This window comes from Lissotriton helveticus, chromosome 6, assembly GCF_964261635.1.
Source record: "Lissotriton helveticus chromosome 6, aLisHel1.1, whole genome shotgun sequence".
Taxonomy (NCBI): Eukaryota; Metazoa; Chordata; class Amphibia; order Caudata; family Salamandridae; genus Lissotriton; species Lissotriton helveticus.
This window is the reverse complement of record NC_136067.1, coordinates 769,335,150-769,348,910: the sequence shown is the minus strand read 5'-3', so window position 1 is coordinate 769,348,910 and position 13,761 is coordinate 769,335,150. Positions and strand designations below refer to the sequence as shown.

Sequence of the window (13,761 nt, the reverse complement as noted above, 5' to 3'; positions counted from 1 at the left end):
GACCAGTCATTTACTTGTCAGTCTTTTGCTGAAGTTTCCCCTGTGGTTTGAAGCTCAGCATATAACCAAGAAATATGTAGTAGGCAAAGAAGTCGACAGGATGACAGAATGTTGGTGTGTTGGTTTGAAGGTATTCCCAATCCATGGTGTTTAGGGTGTGAGGGGAAGGTCCACTTAACAATAAATCCTGGAGCATTCAAGGTTAGTAATGGAGTTAGTTAACCATTACTTATTTGTGGCCCCTTTTTAATGGTAAACCATGCAGGGACTGCAATTACACAGAACTTCATAAATATAGATTCACTTTTGTTCCATGCTGCAAAGTTTTGCACAGATTGGTCGGGAAGTGAAAAGTTATGGGGACTGGGTTCCAAAACAAAAAGGAGAGGTGTCTACGAATTTTTATGATTTTTTTTTTGTAAAAGTCTTGCGAAAAAAACAGCAAAACAGAAAACTAGCAAATTGTCACTTTCTTCTGTGTGGTTTCTGTGCCACTGGTCCCATTACATGTAACACTTTTATTGCATTTTCATATATACAATGCTTTTCATCTGGCCAGGAACAGCAGATATTCTGCAAACATCCACAGACATGAGGTCCTGCAGGCTAATTTGCTGCTTGGAGATGAGATGGTTTTGACTGATCATGTTTAAAGAGGTGGACTAGAGTCCTCAGACTTTATCTTGCATACGGGAGGTATGCCAGGTACATAATCTCTACAGAGGACACCAGGACTCACTCTAATGGAGAAAAATGCCATAATTCATCACAAAAAGGCCCCCCTTCATGCTCTTGGGTCTGCGGATATCAAAACAAATGGCTAGATGTTCAAAGAATGGACATGTTAAAGATGTTACCGATTGTGCAAGGTCTTTTACCGAATTCATTCTGTTTTTGCAAACTGACCTAATTATTAAGTCAGCTAGCAAAAACCCGGTTGGTATGGGCCGTAATGCAACCTACTTCATGTAAATTAATCAGGAAGGTCACAAATTGCGGGCGACTATGAATGGCTGACATGACAATGATGGTGGCCTGCTGAGGTCAGCAGACCACCATGTTTGTGGATTGCTTTTAAATAAAGCGATCATTTTGCTTTAAACGAAAACGGGACACTTTTATAAGAAAATGTTTAACATGTTTTAAGAGTTAAATTATGTTTTCTCAAAATTCACAGAGCTGAAGCGGGTCACTGGTGGACCCCTTCCAGTTTGCGAATGCCAAACCACCACCTTTCAGTCGTAGGTAAAACATGAACGTTTTTGCCCTCGTATTTCAGTCGCAAAACATTAATACATATCATTCATATTCGGTATTTAGAAGGGCCCCCTTAAACACAGGCCTTCCAAATATCGAGTCGGTATGTAGCCGCAAACCCAAATTGCAATTCAGTAACGTGTACTGCAAACAACCTTCGTTACTCTGGCCCAAAATTTTACAAACTTGGAAAATGACAGGATATGAAAGCATACTTGAGGACTTTTAATGTTACTGTTACTGTGATTATATAATTACAGGAATAATGCACTTTAAATGTAGCAGTGAGGCGCATAAATATATAACTACAAAACCCAGCACTCGAAAAAAATATTTCATGGGGATATTACAGTTTAGCAACCAGGGCTTTAAGTGGGATGAAAAAACTGGGGGAGGGGGTCTCTCAAAGGGGCTTGGCAGATTTAATTAAGGGCGTGGCTAAAAACACGTAAGCTAAAAACTGTGCTCAGCATAGTGTGCCACCCGACATGTCTTTTGCTGTTTCTGTCATTGGATCCAGATATATGATACAACAAGTAACATCCTACCTACAACAATTCAGGACTATTGGCTTTGTCAACGTTGTTAGTTGCATAAGATAAATAAGCAGCAACTATGGCTTTTCTATAATATTGAAAAAACTTCCACTTAAAGCCCTGGTGACACCATGACAATGTTGCTGCTCCTGCATTTCAAAAAGAGCAGGAAAATCCAGAGGGAAAATGACTCTCTTTAAAGGATTTCCCTTTCCCTTCCCCTTCAACGCTCACCTGGCACGACGTCATGCTGTAACTTGTCCACTAGTGAGAAGTGAGCAGTGTGAGCACGCGCACATCGACGTGCCTGCTGTCACTGCAGTCCCCCTGTGCCAGGGCACAAACCAGTGCCTGATAGGGACCCGTTTCGAGGCCTCCTTTAAACAAGCACTGGCGTTGCCAATAGGTCTCGCAGTAGGAAAGTTGGAGGTATTGGTTTTGTAAATGACAAAGCCCATTATGTTTTTAAAATGAAAACAAAAATAAAAGGCATTGTTATTTGCAATTGTAATTTGCAATGCAATATGTCTTGCATTAGGAAAGTTTGAGGTATTGGTATTGTAAATGACACAATTTTGATTTATGTTTTGGTTTTGAAAATTGCGAAATTAATAGCTTTGTCATTTACAATGCCAATAGTTTTGACTTTTGCAAACGTGACACCTATAGCATTTGTACTGCATTATGTGTTGTATTTACATGACTTAGATGTATTAATATTACAAATAACAATGGCTTTTTTTATAATTAATACTTAAATAAAAGTTATTGTAATTTATAATGGCAATAGCTTCAACTTTTGTAAATAACTTTTGGGAAGATTATGTTCAGTGCATTTTATTGTGATGAAAATCCAAGAACAGAAATGAAATATTAACATCTTTTTGTGACATTTGTAACAAGATGGCAAGAGAGAGAAGGAAGGGGGGAGAGAGAGAGTGAGGAGAGGGAGGGAAGGGGGAGAGAGAGAAGGAAGGGCCGAGAGATGGAGGGAGGGAAGAGGGAAGGGGAGAGGGAGCAAGAGAGAGAGAAGGAAGGGGCGAGAGAGGGTAGGTAAGAAGGAGGGGGAGAAAGAGAGAGAGAGGGGTTGGAGGGAGGGAAGAGGAGAGAGGGAGAGAAAGAAAGAGAGGGAAGGAAGAGAGCAAGAGAGTGAGGGAAGGAGGGACGGGAAGAGGGAGTGGGAGAGGGAGAGAAAGAAGAGAGGGGGGATCTAAAAAAATTACTCTCTCTCTCCATCAGAAAATACTTAGAAGGTCCCAAAAGCGAGACCTATTGTCTATGCCAATGCTTGTTTTATTTTCAGTGGGAAGAGGCTCAGAGGAAGCAGCGATGGAGGAGCTGGGTGTTGGGGATGTAAACAAATGGGGGGGGGGAAGCATTTGGTTGGAAGAGTAACATAGAGAGCGGGGGCAGGGATGTGAATGGGCAAGCAGCAGATGGCGAGGAAAGAGCAAAGCCAGAATTGCAGAGGAGCATACGAACTGTCCCTGAGGTGAAGCCGGGCACAGAACTCTACCATGTTTTGTTACAATCATCATCTAAGCTGGGTAGCAGTGGTTATTTATGGCGCTTAAATAGGGAGAGTCTTGCACCAGCGTTATATGTAAATACATTATTCTTTCTATAATGCTTGGTTACCGCCGGCTTCCTTTGTTAACACAGAGCACACTGTCTGCTCGTGTGCAATGGAATATTTACTAACTCATCTCATATAAACATAGCGTTAAATTCCCTTTCATCAACACATAGAAGCTGTTTCATAGGAAGCGCCTAGAAAGCAATTTTATCCATGCAAACTCTGTTTCAAAACATACTGTATTTTAGATTGTCCTTGCTGCCTCTGGGCGCTAGCAGGCGAAAGGAGATAACTGATCTCTCTACCTTCTCCCAACCTTCCTTATATCCATATGTTGACGAGTCGTAAAAAGCGCCTAAGGTTGCTTTAAGGCGGTTTGGGGAAGAGCGCTTGTGTACAGCAGAGTTCTTCACTGGGGGTGTCACTGTGCGGGGGAGCACACCCGCCTGGCAACATTTCCCATGCAAATATGATTCGATCTGTAAGGGGCTCTTTGACAACTCCGAGCAGCGCTTGGAAGGCCTGCTATATCAATGCAATTACAATACATGTACGTAGAATCAAATGCTGCTTTGTTTCTAGCATTTTAAACATGTACAATAACGTCGTACTGCAGGTGTGAATTATAAAAAAAGCCTGTACGGTACAGGGTACTTACCTCCGGGTTGCAAGCCTCGCTTTGGCATTGCCCCTGTAAGGGCCTTTATGCTGTGGTGTAGCGCTCTACATATGCTCGCCTTGGAAGTTAGCCGCCCATTTAAATGGAGGTATAAAGTGAGGCCATTCATTCAATACTGGCGTGCTATTACCCACCTCGCGCCCACCGCCGTAGGCGCACAGTACAGTTGTGCTGGTGAGCTAATGGCCGGGGTCGATGTAATCACAGTATACGCTGACCTCTGGGGAGTGCAACGGGAGCCCCTCTAGGACTGTGCGTTGCTGACCCCGGTAATTACAGGAGGTCAGATCTCGGTAGCGGTGAGGAAAGAAGTTGAAGGCTGTGCTTAAAGTGAGCTAGCAGCTCGATCGGACGGACAAAAAAATATAAAATGTTAAGAAAAAAACTAGCGCTGTGCGCCTATGGATGCAGGGTCCCGAGGCACCCAGATTCCTTATGTTGCAGCACCACTGACCCATCCTAGACAATCCCTAGTGTGGGGTTGTCTTGCAGCTTGGTGAGCAGAGACCTCCTGTCTCTGTGTGTACCATTGAGCACCGATGTTGGGCTTTACCTCTGCAATGTGCAGTGCACTGCACGGCTCCGCTGTTGTGCCCGGTGCACACCGGATAACTTTATCTCTGCTAATAATTGCCTTTTTATTGCGGCGCTTTCTATGACTTCCTGTTTCCTCCTCTCCCTGGGGCCCTGTCTGCAGGGCTTCTTTCAGTGACCCTGTCCAAGCAGCAGATGGCGAGGAAAGAGCAAAGCCAGAATTGCAGAGGAGCATACGAACTGTCCCTGAGGTGAAGCCGGGCGTAGACACACCAGTCAGTGTGGGGGGTGTGGCGTACGTGTATTGAATTAAAGCGCTTCAAAGCCATGCCAGGGGTAGCGAGCGCTATATCAATGCAATTACAATACATGTACGTAGAAAGGCTGTGTTTGCGGGGAGAGAGAGGGGAGGTGCTGGTGTGGGAGGGGGGAGGTGCTGGTGTGGGAGGAGTGCTGCTAGGGCAAGGCTGTGTTTACGGGGAGAGAGAGGGGAGGTGCTGGTGTGGGAGGGGTGAGGTGCTGGTGTGGGAGGAGTGCTGCTAGGGCAAGGCTGTGTTTGCGGGGAGAGAGAGGGGAGGTGCTGGTGTGGGAGGGGTGAGGTGCTGGTGTGGGAGGAGTGCTGCTAGGGCAAGGCTGTGTTTGCGGGGAGAGAGAGGGGAGGTGCTGGTGTGGGAGGGGGGAGGTGCTGGTGTGGGAGGAGTGCTGCTAGGGCAAGGCTGTGTTTGCGGGGAGAGAGAGGGGAGGTGCTGGTGTGGGAGGGGGGAGGTGCTGGTGTGGGAGGAGTGCTGCTAGGGCAAGGCTGTGTTTGCGGGGAGAGAGAGGGGAGGTGCTGGTGTGGGAAGGGGGAGGTGCTGGTGTGGGAGGAGTGCTGCTAGGGCAAGGCTGAGTTTGCGGGGAGAGAGATGGGAGGTGATGGTGTGGGAGGAGTGCTGTTACGGCCTGGGGGAAGCTGGCTGGGGAGGGGGAGGAGAAATGCAAGTTTATGGCCCAAAAGCGCGTGCCTGTGGCCATGTGAACGTCATGAAAACCGCAGCAAAAAGCTAGTGGTTTCATGAGGATTTTGAGCACTTGAATTCTCGATCCCTCAATGCGCTTGCGCGCATTGTAGGTCACGAGACCTAAAAACTGCCTGCGCTCAGCACCGGTGAAACCCATCCAAAGCCTTGGCTCCAACACTAAAAACAAATGAAATGGACTCACTATGGTCGCCACACATAACGCAATACCCGTACTATGAAAGCAGGAATATTATAGGTGAAATGTTGGCCACAACTAGATAGAGATTTTTGTAACTATGCATAACCACCTTTAGCGTATGTTTTATTCATAAACACACACTATACCATATCAATGCAGATACATCTAGTTGCGAAAAACAAAGTATTTGGAACAATTACTCAAACAAAAAACGCACATTCACAAACTCAGACCTCAGTGCAAAGATGGAATTCATTGTTCATTCACTTAGTACAAACTTTCTAACTTGAGGCATCATTCGCTGGCTCCAATATCCCAGGTTAAAATCATTTTACTGAGGAAAGGCACTGAGCCCATAATCACAAAGGCTTTTTGATGATATATGGTCTTATTGTATGCATGTAATCCCTGGTGCAGTAATACTTATTAATCACATTTTTTCCCACATATTTTCTACACATGAAACAGCAGCATAGAATAAACCAAGGGTCTCCACACTTGTCTCTAATAAGAGCTTTTTATGCTGAACATTATCCCATGCTACTAGTATTATTAGTGTTGGAATCGTGATCACAGCAGCCAAGATTTACATTAGTGCCCACCTTCTGCATGATTACCATGGTGATCTCCTCAGTGCATCAGGCAGACCTGCCAGTAATAATGTGAAAACGCTTTGCCAAATTAAAATGCCTGCACGTGGGGAAGGCCATAGCTGCAATGCCATTAGTACCAAGGTAATAATATAAGTAATATGTCTCCCAAGTGCTGTACAATGTATCCCTCAAATATCTGCTTTAAATATATTTTGGGAATTCAACTATTTTTCTCTAAATATCAGCGGTTGAGTTCTGATAATGCACAAATGTTGGTCTTGAACACATGCATTTGAGTTTTGATATGAATGTATTCATTCTATCAAGAAAACAAGTCTAATTTAGTAGGTTGCTCACAGCAGACATACTTACAGGGAGCTGGAGAGCTACTAGTAGATTACAAGCTACTCGTTGGAGAAGCCTAGAGTAAACCATATGTGACTATCCGCTAAGAATAACATGCAGTTTATTTCCAATTTTGAAGACAGGGGTACCATTGCGTACTCAAGGCCACCCTCACACTCAGCAATGCTGCTAGCATATTTGCACTTTGCAAATATGCATTTATACGAATTTCTCGCACAAACATTACAACTACCAATTACATGCTTCAATTCATTTACAGAACGAATAGCAATTATTTTTAAACCCATCATTCAGAGGAAAGATAATTTGTGGGGGGGGGGAAGAATTGCTGTGACTTCTGGAATTTATCCAAAGGGAAGCGAAACCTCAGTCTATCTTGCTTCTGACCTTCTAAAAAATCTCTAAGCACAACAATGCATGTAGTTGAAGAGAGCATTAAAACACACTGTCCGCATTGTTTCCATGAAGGGTGACCAATATCCTGAACATCCTATCACAATCAGCCCATTGTTAACTGAGTGTTGCAGACTGCCGCTCCAAAACCTTGCAGATCTACAGACAAATGGACTCAACACAGTCAATAGATTTTTCAAAAACTAATATAGAAACCAGAGGGAAACGCCTTCTTCTCGGCTACAGATGGAATTAAGGTCATTTATAAGCCTCCATGCAATTCCTTAATCCTAGGATTCCAGAAGCAGGAAAATAGTACAAATCATCTCATTGGTTGCCCTTTGTGTCGGAAGGTTCCCTCTAACGGTATATTTTCATCACCAGCGTCTTGCAAGAAGCAACCTTCACCACCATGCCACCAAAATTAGTGCACACTTATTATCTGTAAATAAATTCCTAGGTTTACTTTGTGGGCTGACCCCCTCCATATTTTTACCCTGATTGTGTATTATTAGCAATTATTTATTTCTTCTGGAAAAACACATGCATATAATTAATTATTCATGCTAACCTTCTCCAATGTTCTTGCCGAATAGCAGCCTTCCATAAGTAATAGTCAAGCTTAGCCAATACCATGTATTTCTATGCAAGCTGTCTGATTTCATTATCACATTTGAAAATGTTTGGTGGATCCTAAGAATTCCACTGTCTTACAATCACAAGTTCAGCACCTGTATACTCTCATGGGGGAAAAGTAGCGCTCTACAAATCTACTGATTGATTGCTTGATAGATACCTTTTAACACTGTGAGGCCAACATTATCAAAATGAGTGCAACTAAAGATTACACCTGAGTGCAAATATTCAGAGTGATCAATACAAAAAATTGTACAAACCAGAGCAATATCTGATATACTTCTTAAGAAATGCCGAACTTCTTGCCAGACTTTATTGCGTTGAAGACATGTTGCAACACGTGTAAATGATCGGCATTTGATGATCTACACCTTGGACAACAGCTATTGCTCTTTTTGAATATTTCATTCACCTTAGACAGGTAATGCAAGAGTGGTGTATTAAAAAAAAGATCTGCTTCCCATGCTTCATATCTGTCAGGGTGGGGTGCTTTAATGCAATACCTTTGCACCACAGGAGGAGGCAATACTCTGCTTGTCTGACTGAAATTTCCAATCTGCACACTCTAGTCACCAGAGGACCTTGGTTCCTGTAATTTTCAATGAAACGAATAAATTACCTTTTCTGAATGCTCACAAGCATAGACAGCTGAAATAAATGGATGTTGAGTTTTCTCCAGTTCCAAGCAGATTTTATCTGCCCCGACCATAAAATTATCTGTGATTTGGTATTTGCCACTGAGGCTCGAATAGATCTCCAGAGCCAGAAGTAAATTAATCAGCTTTAATCTACTCCCCCAGAAATATAACAAAAAATATAGGGTGGGCTACACCAGCTTGCTTTAACCTATGTGATTATTTTGTGAGATGAACAGCGGTTTTTGGTGGCCGAAGTAAAGGCATCTAATGTTGATTCTTACCTTGGAAAGAACGAGGTTCTGTCATAAACCGGAAGATGTTAAACCAAAGAGATTAACTTTGGTAATATTGTGAGTTTCACAAATTTGACCCAGTCTTTATTTGCTATTTACCCTAAGGTATTTCACATCAGGTTGTACTCGATTATGCCAATTTAGCACAATCTGGCCTCTAAATCAGGTCATAACTTCAGACTTTTCATTTATCCTACACCCTGAGAAGTTTTAAACTCAAAAGATCCGGCATCAATGTTGATAAAGTACTAATATACTAGTTGAAATGATCAAATTGCTACAATAATGCTGATATTACACAGGGATGTCTCTCAGCTGGAATGGTGATATCTTCGTGTTTGAGTGCAAATTGATCGCATGAGGTTCAATGCAAGGGGTAAATAGTAGTCACACAAGTCACCCTTGACATGTACCTCTACAAACTCAGAACTGATAGCTTAAATGACCATTCATAACCAATCTGTCCCGAGGATTGGAATAGAAGGAGTATTAATATAACTTTCAGGGAAAGAAAAAAACCTCTAATGCCTGCCTTATGTAATCCCACTATACCATGTCAAAGGCCTTTTCAGCATCAACCAAAAACCCTAATATGAGACAGGAGAGACAGACTTGTCTATGATGTGGTGATGTTCTGCTCTCGTAATGCCCCCCCCAAAAAAAACAAATTGCCCTACATAATGCTTCCTCTTAGAAATAGGGGTATCTAATTGGCAGAGGTAGATTCCTTTGTCTAAGTAGGGGACTTTATTCCTAGTCAGGATAAGGAGTTACACTCCTAAAGTAACGCCTGCTCCCCCCCTTGGTAGCTTGGCACGAGCAGTCAGGCTTAAATATATATATAAATTCCTGTACATTTACATATCTCAGAGGCTGTATGTAAAGCATTTGCGCATAACCAACAGTAATACAGTGAAAACACTACAAAAGGACACCACACCAGTTTAGAAAAACATTCAATATTTGTATGTATCCAAAACAAGACCAAAACGATAAGAATCCAACATACAGTACTTAAAAATATATAATTGCAGAAATATCTCAAAAACACAATTCTTCTGAGTCGGTAGCTCAGTCCGTTACTGCGATACTGAATCCAACAGTTCCGTCTGACCGCGTCAGTCGGGGTGTTGGTAGACTCGTAAACAGTACCTTTTGTGTTGCGGCTGACACGTTGGTGCGAGCCGGTATTGGCAACCGTCGTGGTTGTGATGGGAAGTGAAGCCGTGGAGCGGGCAGTGCCCTCAAGGCACAGTGAAGGCAGCTGCACGGTGACGGTCGTCCAGCGGTGTCGGTGAGACCAGGGCTACAATGCGGAGTGAGGCAGTGCTCGTTGCGTTGCTGGTAGGTCATGGTGCAAGTGATAGAGCCAGTTAGCAGGAGCTGGCGTTAGTCGGCCCAGCTGCATTGTGGGACGAAGGCGGTGTGACGTGAAACTTATGATCGGTGCCCCCAGACACAATGTGGCCCTGGGTGTCGAAGTCAGCAGGCAACGACTGCGTCAGTGAGACCAGAGTGGTGAAGTGAAGCAAGGCGTTGCGGAGTGCGGTTCCCACAGGTCACGGTGCAAGCAGAGACTCGGTGGCGGCGGATTTGCCGTCGTTTTCGATGAGACCAGGGTTGCGGTGCAAAATGTGGCAGTGCCTTCAGGACACAGAGCCAGCGACGGAGTCAGTTGCCTTTTCCTTCTCTGTGGCAACTGAAACAACGGTTCCAGAAGAGGTACCCAGAGATTGGCGAAGTCTTTGCAGTCCCAGAGATTTTAGAACAGGAGGCAAGCTCTACTTCAAGTCCTTGGAGAGACTCATCACAAGTAAAGAAAGTTCAGTCTAGTACTTTCACAGCCCAAAGCAGAAGTAGAAACTGCAGGTCAACCCAACAAATCAACAACACAGCAAAGGGGCAGAACTCCTCCGGCAGCTCTTCCAGCTCTTCTTCTTGGGAGGTTCCTTGATTCCAGTGGGTTCTAGGGCCTGGGCCCCAATATGTATACTCAAAATCCCTTTGTTCTCTCAGTCAGAGAGTGTCTGTGCTTAGTCCAAAGCTGTTTGGTCTTCTCTGGCCCAGCTTCCTAGCAGGAGGCGGAGACAGCATTGTCTAGAGCAGACCAGGCACATTCAGGAGCAAGGAAATCTCCTCTCACTACTCTAAATGCAGCCCAGGCCTATTCAGCCCAGTCCAGTACATGTCCCACCTTTAACATACACAGCACCCTGCTCATAGGGATACCTTGGGTCTTCCTTGGGGGTGACTTACATGAAAGAAAAGGGAAGATTAGGGCCTGGCAAGTGGGTGCACTTGCCTGGTCGACATGGCAGTTTACAAACTGCGCGCAGACTCTACAGTGGCAGGTCTGAGTTTTATTTAACCGTCTACATCTGTGGGTGGCATAATCAGTGCTGCAGGCCCACTGTAGCATTTGATTTACAAGCCCAGGGACTCTCAGTGCACTGTACTAGGGATTTACCAGTAAATCAAACATGCCAATCATGGAATCACCAATCCATAAACACAATTTACAGGGAGAGCATATGCACTTTAGCACTGAATAGCAGTGGTAAAGTGCCCATAGTCCAAAAACAGTGGGCCAAAGAGCCAAAGGTCTGGGGGAAAACCCGCTGAAAAAGCCACGTCTATCACTTTCCATGGTCTCTTGCAAGGGGCTTGCCAAAATTGGTTGGACATTAGGTAGGGGGAAGATAAATATATTTTCCTGGCTGTAATAAAAGGATAATACTAGCTTCTTGTCAGGATACCAGGAAATTCCCTAATAAGCGAATGTCTTGTCAAAGCTGATGGATTTTCATAATTCAGCTGGTAAACATTCAGGTCCATGGATTCTCAGGTTCTTTGCTTCCACTACACTGATCAGGATTTCCTGACACATGATGGATTCATCCAGGCAATTTTGTTCCTCTGATGCCAGAGATGGGATGTTTAAATCAGAATGAAATTGGCTACAAGCTAACTGATTAAAGGTCTCAGGTAGACTATAAATGCCAGTCATATAACTAACTAACTCCTATTGATGCTGCTGTCTTCAAACAGACGGGACCGTGTACATAAAGACATGTGATATGGTTTCTTCTGCCAAGACTTCTCACCTGCCACATCAGCCTTTACCATATTTTTAAGAGAGTTCATGTAACTCATTCTCATGGCCTGCGAGTCTCTTACTTCTACTGATGTTAACACACTCCTTATATGTGCCCTTTTAGGTGTTTCTAAAATAATCTTTGGTGTTATCCCTGTGTCTGAGTAGTTAAGCATGTTCTTTACTACTTGGTGAAGAGAATTAAAAAAGATGCTTTCTCCTTTTTCTTATGTATGCTTTATTCTTTTCCTACTGTATGCTCTGTGATTAAGCCCCTTAGAACCACCTTGCGTGCGTCGCATACCATGAAGATATGAGTGTCCTCCACAAGAGTTTGGACCCAAATGTATTGCATAGCTCTCTAGTCACCAGGCCGCTGGACTGATGACTCCACAAGGTATGCTCTCCTGGGACAGATGCAGACCAGCAACCCACTTACCTCCAGCATGGAGTTCCTCTTTCTGAAGGTAGCGTACAGTTCTGTTGCACAGGTCTTTTTTCACATTGTCGCTGCATAGAAGGAAGCCAGCAATCATAGATCCTGGCTCTGGATCAAAACTGCTATGAGTCTTGCTGGTGTTGACTTACATAAATTTCAAGCTCATTCCTTAAGGGGCGCTATAGCCAGTAAGTCTCTCTGGTCTGGAGGTAAGTTAGATGACATCCTTAAGGCTGCGGATTGGTCTAATGCAAGTACATTTGCTCGTCATTATTGTAAACCTATTGAGCACATGTCTAATGTTGTTTTAGAAAGCTACCAACATGCATAATGTAGCCTCCGGTCTTGTTATGAAATTGCGATTCTCATATTTACATGTCTAGAGAATCTGGATTTCATTAAAGACACGGAGGCTGACATTATCCCTCCCTCCCACCCTCTGGTGGTGAGTGTTATAATCGATATTATTGTTTGTAATATTTTTTCTCTAAATGCAATATTTTGCTATACTGCTTTGTTATTTATTACATTTGATTGTAATGTATTCTTTGTTGTATTGCCTTTCTGCAAATGTGTTCTCCGGAACTTATTTTCTGATTTCCTTTTCAGAAAATCCTTGATTCCTGCTTCTCTTCATTATCTTCGTTGGATTTCCTTCCACCATCTTTATTATCTTCGTTGGATTTCCTTCCACCATCCATTTACTCATCGTTTACACTCTTCTTCATTCGTGTTTGACCTGGATTTTACAAGTTTCTGAAGTTCTTCCTTTCTTGGACTGTTCATTTAAAAGAGGCAGATTATTGCTGTCTCATGGGCTTTATGTGTTGCCATTGTTCTGTTTTAGAGCTTAGTCTATTGTGATGTATGCGGCTGCTTGGGTCTGCAATAAAAGACTTTGCATAATGTCAGCCTCCGTGTCTTTAATGAAATCCAGATTCTCTAGACATGTAAATATGAGAATCGCAATTTCCGCCCACACTGCAGGGTAGGTTCTGGCATGGGTCAATGAGAATATAAACAAATAAATGAATCCGTGCACAAGCAATTTGCAAAAATGTTCAACGTTGTAGCGTGCAACTTGAGGTATCACTCTCTAGACCATAGAGTGTGAACCGAACATCAGTATATGGCGTCCTTGAACCTCAAGGGCGACCCTCAAGGCACTGCAAGACTGCGCGCAAGCGCTTAAATCATTGAATACCAAATGTTCTTGGATAGTTTGCAAAGCTTTCCTTCAGCTTTATTTTCCAAATTTTTTAAATTGTAATGTTCATATCATATGTTCATTATAAATTCATCAAATGAAGTTAATCCATTGAAACAAAGCAGTATTCAAACAAGTTCCCAATGCATTTCGTGCGTCTAGCGCACTTCATCAGGGGAATCTGAAAGTGAAAATAACTTGTGGTTAGGATGCATATCCCCGTCATTCCATTTAGCAACATATAAAATTAGTATAGTCTCAAACGAAACTCTGGCATAGCTAGACATTGTCAAATTAAGATAGTACCATGATACAATGAAGCA

The 13,761-nt window shown here is 43.3% G+C and overlaps 1 protein-coding gene across 1 annotated transcript in view; it reads right to left on the bottom strand.

The window, feature by feature from the left end:
* Positions 1-13,761, bottom strand: part of BACH2 (BACH transcriptional regulator 2) — a 688,374-nt gene that overhangs the window by 564,106 nt on the left and 110,507 nt on the right. The window lies entirely within an intron of this gene.